Source organism: Chelonia mydas, chromosome 10 (assembly GCF_015237465.2).
Source record: "Chelonia mydas isolate rCheMyd1 chromosome 10, rCheMyd1.pri.v2, whole genome shotgun sequence".
In the NCBI taxonomy this organism is placed as follows: Eukaryota; Metazoa; Chordata; order Testudines; family Cheloniidae; genus Chelonia; species Chelonia mydas.
The window spans coordinates 18,218,891-18,239,608 of record NC_051250.2 but is presented as its reverse complement, the minus strand read 5'-3'; the positions used below and the strand labels follow the sequence as shown (position 1 = coordinate 18,239,608).

The following is a 20,718-nucleotide window of genomic DNA, read 5'->3' as shown; positions in this document are numbered from 1 at the left end:
GCAAAGCCATACCCAAGTTAGCTATCCTCATGCTGCGCTCACCTGAGTGCGCTGCTAATGAGGGGCACTGTGCCTTTCAGAGGGTCTGGCATGAGCTAGTTGGAACCGGCACCCATGTTATGGAGAGGCTCATGTCATGTTGGGGGGCAGAAGGAGGGATAGCTCAGTGGGTTGAGCATTGGCCTGCTAAACCCAGGGTTGTGAGTTCAATCCTTGAGGGTGCCATTTAGGGATCTGAGGCAAAAATTGGGGATTGGTCCTGCTTTGAGCAGGGGGTTGGACTAGATGACCTCCTGAGGTCCCTTCCAGTGCTGATATTCTATGATTCTATGTGATGCTGATCAGTTAGAACCCAGAGCTCTCTCAGACTCTTTGGCTCTGACACCACAGCTTGGACCCCGAGGGGCACAACGTTCATGTCCGTGGCAAAACTTCCATTGAATTCCACAGGAGATGGACCAGGCCCGCGGTTTCTGTTCAGGAAGGTAGGACAGTGCGACTGTTGGAAACACAGCTGCAAGCTATGAGCACTGAATGAATGGAAACCTGTCAAGCCAAGCACAGAGATGACAAAGAGCACTCTGCAGCCTGCCCCCCTAGAAGCTGTGCCCCGTCACATGGAGACAGATTTTTGGGTGCCTAAATGGGGGTAGCACTTCTTTGAAAATCTGGCCCATAACATTCCAATTAGGAGGGATGCAGCCAGAAGGGTCACTGAAGACAACTGTTCCCTCAACAAAAAGCAGCTCAGGTACCCCACAACCACACCATATGAACACCTCACAATCTTTAACGCACTTATCTTCCCAACACCCCTGGGAGGTAGGGAAGTGCTATTATCCACATTTCACAGATAAGCAAGAGAGAGAGTGATTCACACCGGGTCACAAAGTGCAGCATGGAGCTGCAGTCAGGATCCCAAGTCCAAGACTAGTGTCCTAACCATTGGATCATCCTTCCAACTCGGAAATGAATTACATATAATATCCTATTTAATACAGCTCCTTCCAGAAGCCTCAGTGATCACTAAAGCCAACCACAAGAGAATTCTCACTCAACTACTGAAGAGCTCTTCAGTGGAGAACGCTTCAAACAGAAGGGTTTGAAAAAAAATAGCTTAAATTGTTTTCCTAGGTTTTTAAAACATTGGATCATTTTGTGCACCCAACTGCCTGTCTCACAGAGAAACTAAGCTGAAGCCCAAGATGTGCTGGAGCAGTCAGCTAGTGAAGGAAGGGCTGGCTCCTGAGAAAAGAAAAATCTGTAACTGCAATAAAAAGGCTTCCCCTTGTGAGGAATCCTCCAAACCGGGGATCATTTGTTACTTTTATGCACCCTCATTTGGGCACCTATAACAAACACGCACACACTCTGTGTGGCAAGTCAGTCGAAGCTCACCATATGGACTGTCTATATCTGAGGTACTCCGGTAATGTGCGGATGGACTGATAGAAATTTCAATCTGCGTAAAAGTCTGAGATTCATTTAAACTAAACTGCTGCTTTTTTGGCATTTATCTGTTGTGATTGCATGTCTTATCATTCGCTAATACCATCCCTGGTTAAGGGTGGGAATATATTTTACAGGGTTGTTTTGCCTCTGTCTAGGCATTAATTGTCAGTGGCTGCCACCTAGTGAGTACATTACTTGACAGTTGCAGTGTTGTAGTCGTCGGTCCCAGGATATTAGGGCAAAAAGGGGGGGCAAGGTAATATCTGTTATTTGACCAGCTTCGGTTGGCAGAAGAAGAGCGCTGTGTAGCTTGAAAACTTGTCTCTTTCACCAGTAGAAGTTGGTCCAGTAAAAGAAGTTACCTCACCCATCTTGCTTGATGATACTCTACTGGGACTCAGCAGGACGAGTGAACCAAAGGAATGGCTAAAAGCAAAAGAAGCACAGAAAATGGCTTGAAATTCCAGAAGAGTGAATGTGAGTTAGATGCACATATTAGGAAACAGGCATGTTACAGTGTTATTTAATATCAGTTACTTAAAATCAAGGTCAAATCAACAATTTAGTGTCCAAAATAAGTCTAAATCAAAAAGGCTTGCAATAATATTAGCAGCATGCCCCTGGAAAGGGAGGATTCAGCACTCTGTGATTCTCGGTGCCTATATTCAGCTTATGTTTTGACAGTGCTGAGCATTATTTGATATAAAAGGCAGTACTGCACTGTCAGCTACTACAGTTGCTTTTCCAATATGCAGTCAGCCAAGGGACCAATGGGTTTAGTGGAATTGAACTGCAGGAAATGGGTTACATTGGTGCCCTTTTTGCTCTCAGCAATGGGAGGAACAGAACTATTGGAAGTGACAGAGATCTTTAGCAATCTGTCCTGCTTGAAACGGATGACCAAGCTCAACAAAAACTGTTATGCAAGAACTAGGTTGTGTTTGGGCCTAAAGAATAAATAACACACGCCACTGATAAAACATCAAACACCCCCGCGGGTGGAAATTGACTGACAGCTTCATAGCATATGAGAACTCTTCATAGGGTTGACAGAAACTAATAGCAAGGCAGGGGCAGGGAGAGTTGACCTCCTGAGGTCCCTTCCAACCCTGATATTCTATGATTCTATGATCCTACAGTGAGAGGCCTGAACCCCGGTGAATGTCTGTCGATAGACTGGAGTTGTGGCAAGCAGTGTTCATAACGATGTTTTGGAGACCAGAAGTTGACATTACCATGTACACTACTTTGCCCTGTAATTAGACAAACAACAAGCTAAAATAAATTCTGTTCCTAAAATGCACAGCATTCTAGCAGCAAGAACAGATAGAAACTGCACAGGGACAAGTGCAACAGGGAGGACCACCCCCAATAACAACTTCTTGTCTGAAGTAATCACTTTAAAGTATATCCAGGCTACTTCCATAACAGTTTAATTCTGTCTTTAGTTAAAGACCATCACTAGCAACAATTTTTGCTCGTATGACTCTTCAAAGCAGGTTTAATTGTATTCAGTAACTTTTTGTCCACATAAACTGAAATACACACACCTGCAGTTTTGGTATCATTTGTGCCAATCCTATTTGCCTAAAAACCCCCAAATCCAATATTTAGGTAAAGAATCAGGCCACGGGAGCCTTAAAATCCTCCTGTCCCTCCAGAAGAAAAGACGTTTTTGAAAAAGAACTCAATGTTATTTAATGGAATTCCACCTGCAGGACAGATGGCATTGTAGCCCACAGTGGCACTTTCTTCCCCTATAGCAGCTGGCTCAACTAATAAGTTTGGGAGTCTGCTATTACCACCAGGCTAAGGGAGCTCTTTCTTTAGCTCAGGCAGCAGCATCTTGTGCTTATAGATCCAGGAGTCCCAGATTCAAGTCCCACCTAGGCCATTGTCTGAAAATATTAAGATTCCAAGGGTGCCCACATCACCCAATAAGAGCTCCATTGTGGAGATACATTACTTCGGGGGATCCTCTTTAATGGGATGATCTAAGATTAAAGGTTTATGATCCTTTACATATACTACTCATTTCAGAGAGCTGTTAGATAAACATAGGTAGGCCTAAAGTCAATGTACTTGGACTAATTACAGATGAAATTGTTAGAATTCTCTCTCAAAAGACACTGTTTCCCAACAAAAATAAACAGTAGCTCTTTTCAGGGGAGGGAGAGCATCCGCTGCTGTGTTCTTAAATGTCTTGATCTTTCCTTTGCCAGCACTGGAAGATTACTTGACATTTACTTGGTAGGAGCTAATCAGGAATCATTGTTTTTCCTGCCTCTCAGATGCTTCTTCAGAAAAGTATCTTATAATGGTCAATTCAGTCAGCACAACAAAGGAGACCATTTCCTTATTGAACAATCCACGCCCTCTTCAACCCCCCAAACGAATAGCGATAAACAGTGTGATTGAAAACCCTTGGTGAAATATACACCAGGTAAATCCCCCACACATAGTAATGGCTCCTGTGTGACATAAAGAGGATAAGAATCAGGCTTGTTTTGTGCCCATATTTCTATTACAAGCACGTCTGGGAGAACATGCAGAAAACAAACACTTCTGGATGCTGACAGCTTCAGTTAGAACTTCAAAATCTGCCTTATTCTAAACATGTGGAACAATTGTGGGAGGAGGGGTATCATTCAAAACCTTTCTTGATGTTGTTGTTTGACCTCTGGCCATACTCTACAATGTGATATACAGTTGATTTACTGTTCTTGTTCTGTATGCAAGTTCCCAGAGCCTTCTCATGTTTGACATGCATCAGGTAAACAGAAAGGCTGATGGGGAATGTAATTTAGCATCTGAGAGCCTAACTACCATTAAAACTCTAACTCAGTGAAACACACACTAATATAAGGAACAATAGCCAATCTCAAAAACAATAGATAATAAGAGCCATAAAAGAAACAAGAGACAGAAGAAAATTACCTGTCATAAGTAGCTATTAAAGAGTCCATATTCCAGTAAGAAAAAAAAACCAGGCTCCCTCAAATTCTGCTCATCAAAGAAAAATTACAATCTCCAGCTGTCTACCACTTAAGAAATATCAAATAAAAGGGGGAGACTATACAGCAAAATGCCACTTTTGGCACTCTCTCTACTGAGGAAAAACATTTTTTTGACGGGGTGACCTTTGTATTGAGCTGTGTTTGTACTGAAATGTGTTTCACAGACCATGGAAAAGCTGCTTTTTTGACAACAGAATGCAGTACACAGAAAATATTTAAGAGAAATTGCATTAAAACAGTGGGTGGCAGATGCCAATTAGTTTTCTTCTTTTCCTAGCATGGTACTGATGAGAAAAATGTCTCTCTACTAATCACAGTGTGCCTGAGATTACAACAAAAGAGAAGCCAAGCTTTCTATTTGGCTGCTTTTTCATTTAAGCTACATGATGCGTTTTCTCTGTATATCTGTGTCTCTCTTTCTTTCTCTCTCTCGCTCACACACATTCACTCACACACACACCCCTTGACTTTTGTCTCTTTCCCACTTTCTCCCGGTCTCATTCTGTTTTTACCTCAGCCTTTTAAATGTAAACATATTTGAAATGTGAATCCAGGGAACTTGTTCAACTGCAGGGATGTTTTGTGGGGGGTTTGGTTTGGTCCTTGAAGCTCAAGATACAGTTAGATGGGTGTGCATAAGGAGAATGGTTCCTTTCTATAAAAAGGAAGGGTAGGCCTGGTCCTTAGCTGGTGTGAATCTGTGCAGCACTATCTGGAATTTGATTGACACCAGCTCTGGGTCTGACTCATTTTCTTTAAAGAACTAATCCTTGCCTCACCTTGACACACTGAAACGGCTAATGGGAGAGCCTGGGAGAACGTTTCCAAAAATAAACGACAGGTGGATCCAGAACCACTCAGTCAGCTGACAGCTCTTCCCCTGACTTCAGTCAAGAATAAAATGCTTATCGCTCCTTTAAAATGCACATCTTGCTAGAGATTTAGCAAGGCCAGGAATAGAGAGGAGCTCTCAGAGGCACCACTCTCTGTGTGGGAGGCAACACAAGATAGCAGTGAAGCTGTTATTCCATTTGGAAAGTGTGATTGGGAAAGAAGATGACATCACACACACACCGCTTGCCCTGGCATCACTGACTACAGGGCAACAGAGGGAGGGTTATTAGAAGCACATGATACAGTTTACCACCAGAAAAGCCAATAGGACACTCTGAGCAGATGGTCAGCTGGTGTAAATCAAGGTAGCTCCACTAAAGTGTTTCCAAAGATATGTACCCTCTCACCCCGTGAGGTCATGGAGGAATATTTTCTCCATTGAAGTCAATGATGCTATGTTGCTTTACACCAGCTGAGGATCTAGCCCCTTCTAGGCAACAAAGCCAGGGAAGACTTAAAAAAAACCAGGGCCTATGGTTAGCCAGCCACGCTCTTCCTTTGTGGGCAAAAAATCCTAAGATCAGGCACCAGGCAAACGTTATTTTCCTGGAAGCCTGGAAAATCCTTATAAGAGTCAGCAAACTCTTTGCTCTGTGTCTGTCCTCCATAGAAAATCCTGGAATATTTCCTTCCAGAGGAGTTCTGCCCAGGTGCAGCTCCCCTTCTGGAGCAAACCATGTTCCAGCTCAATAGCATCTGTCAGGTGGAGCTGGTGCTAACAAGTCACAGCAGTTGAGGCAGGCTTCCAGAGCACAACAAAGATGGGCGCAAGCTCCATGGGAGCCATAGCCCAGATTCCCCAGGGGCTGATCTAATATATGGAAGCCTTTCCCAAACAGCCTATAGGTGGCACTGCAGGACAGAATCTCCATAGCACCTAATGCTCTGCCTACTCCTCTTCCCATTTCCAACACATACCTCCTGCCCAGGTACCAGGCCTTGCAAAGGGAGAAGGCAGCAAAGGACTACTTACATCAGCCCTATGCTTCTCCCTCTGCTTTTACAGACCCTAGCTGCAACCATGATCTTTAGTGCCTGAACTGCCTATGACCCTTGTGTGATGCTGTTATAAAACTTCAAGTGAAGTAGGTGCAGGTGCATTGTTTTGAAAGGATAAGCTGTAATTACACCTTCAGCTGAGGGTGGTGGACTAATCAGTGCCTTATTGAGCCAATACCAGGCCAATTTCTGTTCCCCTGGGGGAGTGAAATGTTTGAGGTTTGGGAACTCTTTCAAGACAAGGCATGTTTGCAGTGTATCATGTGTGTTCTAGCACTACCGTGATCAGGGCAGATAGAGGTGTAGATAGATTGACAAGCCACCACTGAGCTGTGAGATTCTGCCAACACAACAGTCACCCATGCAGGAGGCAGCACTTGGCAGAGGAATACTCCATGAGGTTTTTACTCCAGAGCTTTCCCCAAGTCATTCCTTGGCTGAGAGATGTTGGCCTTTTGCACTCCCTGGGGAATGAAATAGTGGGTTCTGCCTCCTTGAACACACTGGATTCTCACTGCAGAGGACTTATAGCATCACACACGTGGTGGGCTCTCTCTCCCTACTCTATTGAAGCCATACAGCCAGGGTTTCCTCTGAGGAAAGCTGCCTCTGGAACACCCTTTCCCCTCTACATTGTTCCTCAGCACAGAGGCCTTCAGAGAGCAATGACTTTTGGTCACTCCTCACTTGGGCTGGATTACAACTGGGGATCCTAGAGGTGAAAGACTGTTTCCCTATGACTGACCACCAGAGCCAGCCAGTTCCCTAAGAAAACATAGCTCAGATACTAGTATTTCCTCTGAAAATAGGCATTTTGAGTGAGCGTTATTTCCCTCCTCAGTTTAACTGATTACTTAACCCACCCTTACTTTATTTCTTTCCTTTTATTCTGTAGGAATGGGTGTCTCAGGATATGTCTGCTTAAACATTTTAGATCAAAGCAAAAGCAATCAGCTTCACCAAAGTGCTACAATGCTAATATGAAATCATGCCAAATTAGTGTTTATTTCCTAGCCAGCTAATTCATTCTGTGCTTCTTTGCACTTGCCATGGCCCATCACAAATCTGGGGGAGGAAGAGGTTTGGCAGGAAACGAATACCTGTTTGAGGTGATTTTGCATCAGTGAGAGAACTTTCCATCTCCTCGTTCATGAGAGAAAGGGGGAAACAAATCTGGAGTACTTACCAGCTGGAAGAGCAGGAGCTACAGCAAGCCTCCACTGAATGGTTGCTTCAGGGCTGCAGCTGCTTAGCGCTGACAAATTTCAGCGGGCCAGCTGTTAGAAAAGCATTCTGGGAAAGATTCCTAAAATGGGTGGCCTGAGAGAAAGGCAGCTCCTCATAAAGAAAGGTACCTGTTAGAAAGCAACTAAAGTCACACTTTTAAGGAAGGAAGGGATCTAGTCGAAAAAATCATGAAGCTCTACAAGGCTGAAGTCAGCTGTGTACCTTTGTGGTGATGTTACGGCCAGAATTTTCAAAGGACTTAGGACCCACATCTGGGACTAGAGATTTCAGGAGAGCTCAGCTTCCCTGTAGGCACCAAAATAAGACTGGACAGACTTTCAAAGAGCTCAGCACACTGGGAACTGAGGACTTCTGAAAATCTGGCTCTTATTTAGGTGCCTTAAATAGAAGCTGAGCTTCTTTGAAAATCTGACCCTGAGCTCTTTTGAAAATCTGGCTCTATATTTAAAAACCTGGGATGCAAGTTTGCTGTTCACTGCTTCCTTTGTTTAGTATATAACAGGTGGACATTACATATTTATGTTCGCCATGATGCAGAAAATGAAAGCAGGTTACATGTGCTGAACGATTCTTTAAAGAGGCAAAAAAGATGTATGGAATCTCCACTCACCCATCTCCAGTGGTTCAATTCAGTGAAGCCCCTACATATTTTAAGACTTCTTTAAATCTCTCTAGTGTAGAAACTGGATTGAAAGTTTCATAAATCTTTTGTGTTACTGTTGACCATTTCTGGTTCCAAAGGGGTCAGAAAAGCCATAAGGATAGCATCTATTTCAGGCCCAGTAGAATCTAGGAAGAGTATCAAAATGAAAAGAAAAAATTTGTTAGGGTTATTTTTTATTTTATTTTATTTTATTTTTTAGTTTTTAAAAAGATGTTAATGGTTTTGTCAAAGACTCAGCTTGATTTTTTTTTTTTTTTTTATTTTAATCTCCCAGCTCTGCTGGCTATTCGCCTCCAAGATCTCCTGTAACAAGTCAACATTTCTGATCTAAAATAAACACCAGTGCCTAGATACAGATGACAGCCCCATGATGTGAATTTCTGCTCGTTTGAAAGATTCCCAAAATGCATCTAGGAAGTCTGAAAGTTCCTTAATGTCAGAGGTAGCCCCTGGCCCACAGCTTTTCAAACTCTGGTCTACTTTCCTGAGTCACCTCTGCTCCCCTGGACACATGAGCCTCTTAATTAAGTGATACTTTCTGTCCCGCAGAATCACAAGACAACAGGAAGTTTGGAGGCAGGGGAGGCCAACAGAAAAGGTTATTTATAAGAGAAACTCAGAGGAAATCTTAAAAGGGCCCTTTTTCAATATGGAGGGCTGCCTTTTCCAGAGGCTACATACACCTCAAGGGAGTTGGACCCTCCAACTCTAGGCACTAAGATACTACAATAATGAGCATGATACAAATGCCTAGATAGAGCCATTGGATACTTCTGAACAAGTTGCATTCATCAAATGCAGTGTCAGACTACAGGTTCTCCAGGTTTCCTTTTGTTTTGTTGTTTTTTCCTTTGCTTTTGGGGCATTTGTGACCTGTAGTGAGATAAGAATAAGGCTTGAAAAACGCTGATCATACTACCTACTCAAGGGCACATGTCAAGTGATTTCAAGTGACCAGGGATGTTTTGTCAATCGGCTTACTGCAGCGAGGGGTCACCTGCCTCTATACAGTTGGGTCATTCACAGCCCCAGCAGTGCATTCCGTCTCTTCTTTGGTAGCTAGGAATCATCTCCATAACCTGTTGCCTGGAGAAAGATGCTCACAGCTTACACTGTTGTTGCAGCTGCATGGGGAAATTCTACAGGACGAGTTCAGAAAACACAGAGGATTTATTGTTTCTCCCAATGTTGAGCCACAAAGGGCTGTTATGGGTAGTGGTGGGTATGAAACGGTTAAATGATTGGAGAGAGGTTAATATTTTGCATGTATTGCTGTGTCTGGGCCAGCAGGAGCTGGGAGCATTGCTGTGCATTCAGCCCCAGGGGAATAAACTGCCTTACAATATCTCCCAAGTGGCCCCCCCCAACACACACACACACACACACTCTGTGGCCTGGCTGCTAACTCATGCAAAGAATAAACATGTGTAAAGGGAAATGGAGTGTATAATGATTGCTCTGGCAGGGTGAACTCCTATGTGAGCTCCTCCAAATCTTCCTCAATTCCATGCAGCAGGATCACATTGGGTATACTGCTGGCAGGACCATCTGCAGCTGTGGAAGGAGGACAAGAATTGCCTGTCAGAAAAGGATGTAGTCTGAGCATAAACTAGGAGCCAGGAATAACTGAATTCTAAACCCAGCTCTGACACTGACTTCTGCTGTGGCCTCAGACCTGTCACTTAACTTCCCTCCACTTTCATTCCTAATCTCTAAAGTGGGAATAATACCTATCTCATGGTGGTATAAAAATATTCTGTACAATGTGCACTGATTAGTGACAAAGTACTCTAAGCCAGGAAAGGAAAGCCACAAAGCAAGTGTCTGCTGCATTTCTGATTCATTTAACTGCATAGCATGTTTATTCTGTGATAAACTAGGGTTTAATTTGGGGAGAAAGCTTGTCCAGTTGTCAGTTTCAAAACAATGAGCTGTCCCGTATATGCAACTTCATTTTACTAATGGAGATTTCTTGGAGTCTCTTTTAGTTAATTTCAACATACGACCTTTAGAAAAAGGATTCTGTTTCTCTCCTGTTCAGATACATTTTTAGATTCAGTACTCAGATACCAGGAGATAGACACTGCACTCCTGCCTGCATTTTTTGCATGCAGAAAGAGAGAGCGTGTGTGTACAAACATACACACACACACACCACCTTATGCTGAGGAGAAGGTGTGCACGTAACACCTTCTGCTGAGGATGACTTACCTAACAAAGGTTCATTTTTGTAGGGCTTGCTCACATTTGGTGATCCAGGAATCCATATTAAAAAAACCTGGACCAGGTAGTACTAAAATTGTGTGGGACAAACTGACAGCAAAAAGGGGAGTAAGGTATTCTATGAATTTAGTGCTGGATCCACAAAAGGACTTGGGCACAGTGACACTGAGCTTTCACAAGTCTTGACACCTAGCAGAATCCACAACCCTGAGTTAGGCACCGAGGCTCCCTAAGCAAGGCATGGGGAGAAATAGGTGCCTAAGAGTGGGACTCACAAAAGCCCACCCACTGAGCAGGGAGCTGCCTAAGCCCCCTATCTCTGCTCAGGATTCATGTTCACAAACCCTCTCCTGAAGTTAGGCCACTTAGCCCCTTCACACAAAACCAAGGAGAAAAAAGTGGTGGTGCCCCCCAACACCTTAACCTCAATGGTTAGGGTACTCACCCAAGGGTTGGGGAAAGGAGTGGAATTGAACCTGGGTCTCCCATCTCCAGGTGAGTGCTCTAACCACAGGGGTGGAAGTTAAATGGTTGGCATCCCTACTTCCTCCCCTGGGTATTTTCTGTGAGCTTAGGCACTCTCAGAGCATGCCCATTGGATTGGGCCTCACAGGGGAACACTGGAGCCTAGCCCTGAGCCTAGGTGCCCACGTGCCTAGACTGAGGTGGCTGTGCACATGCTCACTGGCCAATTTTTAGGGGCCATGGGGATTTTAAAAGCAGAAATTTAGGCAGAGGGACTATAGGCCCCTCCAGAGCTAGGCAGCAGCTGAGGATCTCAGTGTCTCCTAGATGTTGGATTTAGGTGTCTACAGTGGCAGTTAGGCACCTATGTCTTTTGGGGCTCCAAAAAGGCAAATTGTTTGATCCATTCAACAGCCTGAGAAAATCAGCTAGTGCACCAAAAATACATTATTAGCATAAAGTTGGGACACGCTTCTCCTTTCCAACTAAAAATATCATCCCAGCTCTTGAATAGATGACAGCTGCAGCAGCAGAATAAGAATTATATAAACCTTTGAATTCTATTGTCTGCCAAGTGCTAGTTTCAGCTAGGGTGGTCCCCATTGCTTCTCTTTTAAGAAAGAGTCAGAATACAGATTATTGATGTATCTGCTTCTCTGACGTTCTTAGGACAATTGTGTATATTCAATGGATCTGTGTAAATATACACTAGGTGAGGATCTGCCCTATATACATGTCTCATGACTAAATGTAGGTAATAACACACAAACTAATCATATCTAATCTCTCCCTAGCACTTACATTTAGCATTTCTATTACCAATATTGATTTTTGTTCCTAATATCTGATCATTCAATGTGCAAATGGGAGGAACTTAATATTTGGGGCCCAGGCTTGTAACCCTTGTCCATGCCAAGCAGTACTTAGTCACATGAGTTGTTGTAATATTGCAGTCAATGGGATTACTCACAAAAGTCACTACCACTTGGCATGAGTTGCAGATTTGGACCCTTACACCCTGATCGAAAGCCCGTTGAGGTCAATAGGACTCTTTGGGTCAGGTCCTTAATGCATAGCAATGACTCTCTAATGTGAACAGGTTGGCATAGAAATTAATTGAAAAGAGCAACACATGTTCAACACACATAGCTTCATGAGAGGGCAACAGCTTGTGCCACTGCATGGCAGCTCCATCAGGCATCGTTAGGTAAAATAAACAGCAATGCTTCTGACATATTTGACTTCCAGAGTCCAGAGACTTCCTTATACCGTTTAAGTTTCCCACAAGTAAATCCATTCTCTACCCACGGAAATAAAAACCAGATCTGAACATCTCGCAAATTTTGGGGTGCTTGAAATCTGGACCCTCACCTGACCATTCTGGCTTGAGCCCATCTGTCCATATTCCTTTCTAAGTGATATTTACAATCACCTGCACTAAGGACCATCCCCTACCAACAAAGCCTACTCTTGAAAAACTACTGTTCTTGAACTGGAAGAATAGAAGTGCCAGGATGGCTCCCACCCTGGCTGCCTGCTCTTTCCACTATTAATTGCCAACTAGTCCTGACCTTTAGCCTGATCCTCTACATTTCACTATGTGGTTCCTATATGATCTCAGCTGTTGTTCTAGGAAGATAGTTCTGATTCTGTCTCAGGCAATTCTATGCTTTTCTGTGTATTTTTCATCTTCATTTCGCTGAGATTCATTCCCACAACCACTCTTTTTTGGCTCCTCACAGTTTTTGTCCTTTATTTCTACTACTGGAGCCAGAGATTATTATCTATAAAACATAATTGTTCCAACCACAGTCTGTTTATATTAAGTCCTGTTTTTCCTGGAAGATATTTCCCATATGGTTTATATTTTACTATTTGAAATTGGATGCCATGTCTGTGAGTTTCTTTTCCATGCTGTGGAAGCTCCAGGGAGCTAGGGATGTTTCAGGGCGGGGTTCAGAACCAGCACAGATGCCCCTAATCTCCTGTAGGTCTTGGAGAATCTTTAGGCCAACCCCCCTGCTTGTTCTCCAAGAGAAGAGGGAACCTCTTCTCCCTGGGACAAAATAAAAACAATCCAGAGCTCTAGGCACATCATCCGGCCCCCTGTGACTCCACCCCCACTTGCAATGGTAGTGGCACGGGAGCACCTTTTGCCCCACCCCAAGAAGCAGCAGGGGTTCCTCTCCCTTGGAAGTAGCATGGTAGAAGCACAGGAGGGCCTGGTGCTTTTGCAGCCAGCATGTTCTGCATGGGTAGATGGGCCAGGCCCACCTACCCTCTTCTTCTCCTGCCACACACACTGTCCTGTGGTGGGTTGGTGTGAGCAGGGCCACCCTACAGCAGTGGGTTTGGGAGTTAACACTCCATTAAGATGTATGAGAAGTTCACTCCTCTTGGAGCTATTTCTTCTGGCTACTTGCAGACTCAGGTAGTGACAGTGCAAAGCAAGAGAGTGACAGTTGGCTACACCTGGATCACATCTGCAAACTTTTCTTCACAACCATGAGGAATAGAAACTTCTTAAAAAAACAAAACCTGAGAATCTGATGCAATTACGTCTCCAGGAGCTGGGGCCGGGTCCTACACACAGGCCTACATCGCCTATGCCTTAATTCAGCCCTGCCCTTTTCCCAGACAGAACAGCTCTAGGAACACTCCACAAGGAGAACCTCACAGCAGTTCCAGTCCCCTACAAAGATTTTTCCCACTTGGGGTCAATTTTAGACCTTACTTATGTTTCCTTCCGGTTCATAATTTTGCTGGTTGCTTGGTTATCAGGATAGCTCTTTACATCTTACACACATCTTACCATCCCACCTGTTCTTGACCTGTTTGAGAACTTTTAGCATTGTTGTTGTTTACAGTAGTGTTTAAGAGGCCATAATTGAGATCAGGGCTCCATGGCGCATTGTAAAAACATAGCAAAAGAATCTCTGCTCTGAATCTAAGCAGATAAGGCACAGGAGGAGAAACAGGCAGAGAAAGGTGAAATTACTCACCCCAGGTCATAGAGCTGGGAATAGAACCAAGGTCTTCTGAGTCCCAGGTCAGGGCACTATTTGCTAGACCGCATTGCCTGGAACAGAACTGTTATGATTTCAGTCAATTATGAGGCCAATTTATTATTTATTGTATTTGTCCTTCTATCTGTTTGCTCCTCTCCTGGTAGGAGAGGATTACAGTCTGAGTAGCAACACCTCCTACTTGCTCTTCTCTCCTGCTTTGCCTGCAGGTAAACCTGAGTTACCTTACAGCATGCTAAAAACAACAATTTCATATTTGTACCAGGCCTTTCATACCAAACAGCATCCCAAAAGCTTTTGTGATAATATATAATCAGAAGCACAGAACAGAATAAGCACTGTTGAAAGCCCCTGCTGTTGAAAGTCAGCATTTTTATTTTCAAGCAAAGTAGCACTTTTTGTAATTGTTCTCTCCCTCCCCCCGGCTTTGACATTTTCATTAAAAAAATTCAACAGAAAACACAAAACCCACAACAACCCTTGAGTGAAAGTTCCGAGAAGCTGAACACCTGGTAATGAGATACTTCAAGCTCTGGCTGGGCATTTTTAGAGTAGTTCTGAACCAAGCACTCAATCAAATGAACTTTGAGGGAATGGAAAGTTTGTTACTCATGGGAATGTGTCCCAAGGGTTTTCCTCTTACAGCTCAGCTATTGTGGAATGGAATCATCTGTACTATAGTATAAGAATAATGGTAGTTTTAACACCTTTTACCAGGATAGAACTAGATTCATCAAGAGAGGTATCCTTCCATTAAAGCTCCCTGAAATATTGTTACTCAGCTTTCACAGTTCCACTGTGAGATTCCAGGCTCCTCTCACACAAAGTGATGCTCCAGTTTTTTCTTAGAACCCAACATTAAACCCCTATTAGGTATGGGTTATATATACTTAATCCTGCCTCAGCACAGGGGGCTGGACTAGATCACCGCTTGAGGCCCTCCAGCCCTGCATTTCTGTGATGAAAGAGTTAGAAAATAGACCTAGGGCAGGAAACAGTTTTCCCGTCCCTTCATTATTTCATAAGTTCAAAAAAAAATTCCCATCTCAAACTGGAATGAAAAGTCAAAATTTAAAAAATATTCATATACCCCCACAAAAAAGTTTCAGTTAGGGTCAGTTGAGACATTTTGTTTCAATAATTACAAAAAAATGTTGTTTGGATTTCAACCTCTTAGTTCAATCAGCTGAAATCTCTAAACAAAAATTGATTTTGAATCAGAAAACAGGTTTTTTTGAAAAAGGGCAAAGCAAAATATCAACCGCTGTGAGACTTTTTTCAGCATTTTGTCAAGTTGGAAGGTTCTTCAGATCTGAAGCTGTTTTGCAAACGGTTTGGGTTTTGACGAATAGGCATTTTTCAACAAAAAAATGTTGACAAAACATTCCCAGCCAGCTCTCGTTTGAATGCAAATGCCAGCTGCATCATCACTGTGATGGGTTGGACCCCCTTCTGGGATGCCATCTGATGTGCTGGGGTTCCACTCAGCCCTCCAGCCTGCCAGCCTGGGTTTCCCTTGCCCTGGGTTGCTGTGCCAGGCTCTCAAGCCCCTTTCCAGCACATTCCCAGGCAAGACCACACACAGCTGCAGACAGAGACTACAGTCAGATCTGTGTGAAAGAATTCACCCAGCACTTATGTGCACACCCACTGTGGAGAGGTAAACCCCATATAATATTGTCTTGGCTGTATAGAAAGATCTGCACAGTACAAGCTCATAAAAATTCACCCTCTCCCTCAATGTGGAGAGAGATATGCACAACTTCTTGCCTCACCCCCCAGTTATAAATTGCACAAACTGGGTTATGTTATAAACAATATGTTTATTAGCTATAACAAGGTAAATTTTTAGTGATTATAGGAGATAGTAAACAGAACAAAGCAAATTACTATACAAATAAAACAAAACACGCAAACTAAGCTTGATTCACTAAAGAAACAGGTTACAAAATGTAATTTCTCACCCTAAATGTTGACTTTAGGCAGGATGCAGAGTTTCTGTAGCTTAAATTTCCAGTTATTTCTCTTTACAGACTACACTCCTCTGTCTCAGTCTGGACTCAGCTCTTGCCTTTCCCTCAGCTTAGTTCCTTTGTCTCTTCAGGAGAAGAGTTCTATTTGCCTTACTCCCCAGCCTTAAATAAGATTTACATAAGATGGGAAGCCTTTGTTTCCGGTGGGAAAGTACTAGCAGTGTTCAAGGTGGTATTTTGCATCAGGTGACATCATCACCTAACCTTGTAGTGTCAATGCAGCATCCCAGGAAACTCCTCTGGAAGGTGGGAGATTAGTATCTTCAGAGTTCTATTGTCCTTCTTAAATGGCTCATTCAGGATGATTGCTTACTGTCTGGTGTGCGTTTCCCCAAGTACACACGCAGTTGTAATTGTTACATAGTCAATATTCCTAACTTCAGATACAGAAATGATACATGCATACAAATTGGATAATCACATTGAGTAATTCATAACCTTTCAATGATATCTTACATGAGCCATCTTGCATAAAGTATATCTTAGTTATGGCATATTCATATCTTAAGCATATTTCTATGAAGAATATGGAGTGTCACACCACAATCACCTCTTAAGCATTTCTAAGATCTTAGAGTCATCGAGTTTAAGGCCAGAAGAGACCATTAGATCATCTAGTTTAATCTCTTGTATATCACAGGACACCAACACCACTGAGCATCTGCACACTGAACCCAACAACCAGAATTAGACCAAAGTCTTACAGTGCTCAGGAGACTAGAATATTGTGTGCCACAGGTAGAGAATAGAGGGACCAAGGTGCACCAATGCCCAAGGCCCCTGCAATGGCAGAGAACTGAAATATACCCAGATAATCCTGGCAAATGACTACACGCTGCAAAAGACGGCAAAAAAAAAAAACCACCCCAAAACAAACAAAAACCACCAAGGTCACTGCCAATCAGACTTGGGGGAAAATTACTTCCCAGCCCCATATATGGTGATCAATTAGACCTTGAGCAGGTGAGCAAAAACCAACCAGCCAAGCACCTGAGAGAATTCTTAATTACATCTCATTCCACCCTGGCCAGTCTCCAGCTATGGCCACCTCTGATGCTTCCGTGGAAGGAAACCAAAAAAAAAAAAAAAACAAAATGGGAATTTATTGTGGGGTGGAACCCTTCCTGACCCTGCCAGGTGACTGGCTGAAGCCCTGATGCATGTGATTCAGGAACATGAAACATGAACTGACAGGTACCTTTCCCCCATAAGGCATCCCATCACTCAATCCTATTCATAAATTTGTCAAGCTCTTCCTTAAAACAAATGAAGTTGCTTGCCGTGCCCTTCTGTATGGTTCAGGGTGGGGAGCATCCCACCCTCCAAGAGATCGTTCAGTGTTCTATCAGCAGTATGTGGAGGCTCCAGGTTGGTTCAATGGCCACATTCTAAATACAAATTCAACAGAATGCCCCAACGCTTATCCTCCAGGGACTCTGGAAGAACTGGAAGTTTTAAGGAAACTATACCATTGACTGATAAAGATGCTTCTGCCAAGAAGCTGGCCAGTGCTACCAAAGGACCTATGTTGTGCACATCAGAGCCTTCTTTAAGGGCCCAAGCCAAAGCCCATTGAAATCAATAGAAAGAGTACCACTGATTTCAGTGGGCTTTGGATCAAATCCTAAAACCAACTTCTGTGCTGCTCAGAGTGAATGCATCTGATGTGTACAGAACCCCTGGTTTATTGCTCTTTTTCTCCTAACCCTGCTCGACCTGTCTCTCCATAGACTGTGAGCTCCTTGGCAAAGAGACTGTCCCTTCTTGAATGCCTGGAAAGTGCACTACCAAAAAATATATAAAGTAAAAGAAATAAGAACAAAGAATAATATGATGAAGGAGATGCCTAGGCCAACCGTCATCCAAAAACAAATATATTTAATATCCAAATGACTGATCTGATCTTCCACCCAGGATCTTTTCACATTATGTTGACTGTAAAGTAGCCTGCATAGTGCATGGCCCCCGGAGGTTTGCCTGACTTGTCCAGGGGAGAGGATCAAAGCTTTTACGTTAATGACCTACAGTACTTCAGATTGGGTCTTGTAATTTACTTGTAATAAATGAAAATGTGTTCATCCCCCTCATGCTTCAACCAGATATCTTCAAGCCAAGGTTGTTACTTGGTTATGGCCAGATTGGGCCTATTTGGCAAAGGCATACACTGCAGCCACGCTGCATTGGGGAACATTATACAGTGGTGGGACAGTTGCTGCATGTCCCTGTAGGGGGCACAAAGTGCAATCCCCTCCACCCTACTCTGCTGAATGGGGCTGGAAAGGTGTGGGGTCAGAGTCTGGCTCCTCCCCTATACATACCCAGGGGATGCCAACTGGATTCGCCCATTCTACCACCCTGTGCAAGCCGGAGCAGGACGCATGGGACCTTGCAGCATCTCCCCTTGCAAACCTGTGCAAAATCCACTACAGTCTGGCCCTTCGCTTCAATGGAGCTACAGCAGACAGGAGTCTGGCCCTGACTCTGTTATATTGTATTTAGGAGGCCTGAGGGAATGATGTAACTGGCTACACTCTTCCCTCACAGCGCATCTCCATTGTTTCATCCCCTATGTGTGAAGTGAACAAAGTAACTTTTTGACAAAGAAGGAGAAAACCTCAAATTGCAGCTGTGCTCATCTTGTTTGCTCAGAGCTCCCAATAAACAATGCCAGTGCGAATTACAGAGAAAATCATCTACTAACATCTGCAAGCCTCCCCACCATGATGATCTGTTGTGGGGGGTTTACATATAAATAATAATGCAAAAGTAAGGAACCCTTCTCTTTTCACAATGTGCTATTATGCTACCTAATGAGAGATAAATATGCCACCCTGTAGCTAATAAGTGTCATTCATATCAGTATTTATTCCAAACATGTTTATCTCCCAATCACGTCTGCTTAGCTCGTTTCTGAGCATCACTAAAGAGAAGACCTTTATTTTTAGTGAATTAGGCAGGCAGTAGACAGAGAGATAGCAATTAAAGCAGATTTTTGTTCAGTTTATACTTCAGCTGTCAGGGGAACATGTTACCCACTGTAGCAATATTGTTCTATTTTTGTGGTATTTGCCTGCCAGCCTTGGATTCCTCTTTCGCTGGTTTGCGAGGCAAGCTCTCACAGCTACATTTTGGAACAAGAAAATCCATTGATATAAAATGGCTTTTATTTTTTCATACCACTGTAACTATGACACATACAGTGGACCCAGTTCTCGGGTGACTCCAGCTGCTTTGTGCTGTTCTGGCAGTGCAAAAGAAACTGCTAAATTTGGTCCCTGAGCATTCCCCATGTGTAGGACTCTCTGGGTGACATGAAAGACATTTTGGGTGTTAGGTGCCTAAATATCTTTGAGGATCTAGCCAGAAAGTCTCCATAGTGATTATAGGTCACCTCATCTCCAGCCCCTGGCATAGAGGCATGTTTGGGGAAAACAAGTTATGGCCGGGGCCTCCCTACAACCCGATAATTCCAAGTTGCCAGAACAGTTCCTTGGAGTTGTGGGCAAGCATGCATCAGAAAATGGACTGGCTTAAAGCCACCTTTGTTCCATACCATGTTTGGATCCTGCACTGAGGGCATCTTGGCCAGATCAGAGAGGGCTTGTCTACACTAGAAAGCGTGCTGTTTTAACTATATTGGTACAATTAAAGTGGCAAAACCCACCTAGCGTGGATGCCTTTGCACCACTATAGATGTGCTTATACCCACATAGCTTATTCTGATTTGGGAAGCAAAATAACCCTAGGGTTGTACCACTAACTATATTAGTAAAAAATTGGTGCTGTCACGTTTTAAGTGTAGACAAGCAGAGTCTCACAACCTGTCTTTGAGCTAGGTAAGAATTAACACACCAATTTCACCCTGAGGGACACAAGTACTTAAGTAAGTCACACAGAGAGTAGGTGGCAGAGCTGGGAAGTGACCTTAGCATACAGGACTGGGAGCCAGGACTCTTAACTACTACTCCACACAGAGACCCATGGATTATGCTTTGATGAGCTCTTTTTCTCCTGAGAATAGTTACTCTTGCCATTTGAAGTATATGAGAGACCATCAACATGAATTGCAAAAGGGTGTGGAGGAAAAGAATCCCTGGTAACGTCCAAAGCATTCCTCACCATTTTTCTATGATTTCACACTGACCTCAACACACAAAGCCTGATTTTCAAAGATACAGACTACCTCCAGCTCCCATTGACTACAATGAACTTTGTTAGTACTCGGTACTTCTGAAAATCAGACCATAAGAATGATCTGCCCCAAAGCAACTGGCACAGAAACTCCAGGATCCATGAGGCTCTGTCTGTGGAGTTAATGAGATTGGGAAGGTGGTTTAGAAATAATTTCCAGACATTAATTTTCTTTTAAATCTCAACTAGTTACCTGCTTTTCACGTTTTGCTTCTAATCTTAATAGTCTCCTCTTTCTGTTTCTATACAACTCCAACCGGCTGCAAAATCTGCTTGCATTGGTGGTAAGCAATAAAGAAGTTTACACAAACATTTTTGCCCTGTGACACAATAGAAGAACCTCACTCTATTTTACCAATAGAGTAGAAAACTATGAAACCTTTCACATAGCACATTTCTATTCAAGATAACATGTTGTGATTGGCTAACACATTCTTTGTCTTTCAAATTTCCATCTATTAAGGCAATAGAGACATCTAGGGATCATAGACAGGTGATTGCAGGTT

General features: G+C 43.3%; 1 long non-coding RNA gene across 2 annotated transcripts in view; it reads right to left on the bottom strand.

Annotated features, from left to right (window-relative positions):
• LOC122462062 overlaps positions 1-20,718 on the bottom strand; it is a 63,689-nt gene that overhangs the window by 41,978 nt on the left and 993 nt on the right. The window lies entirely within an intron of this gene.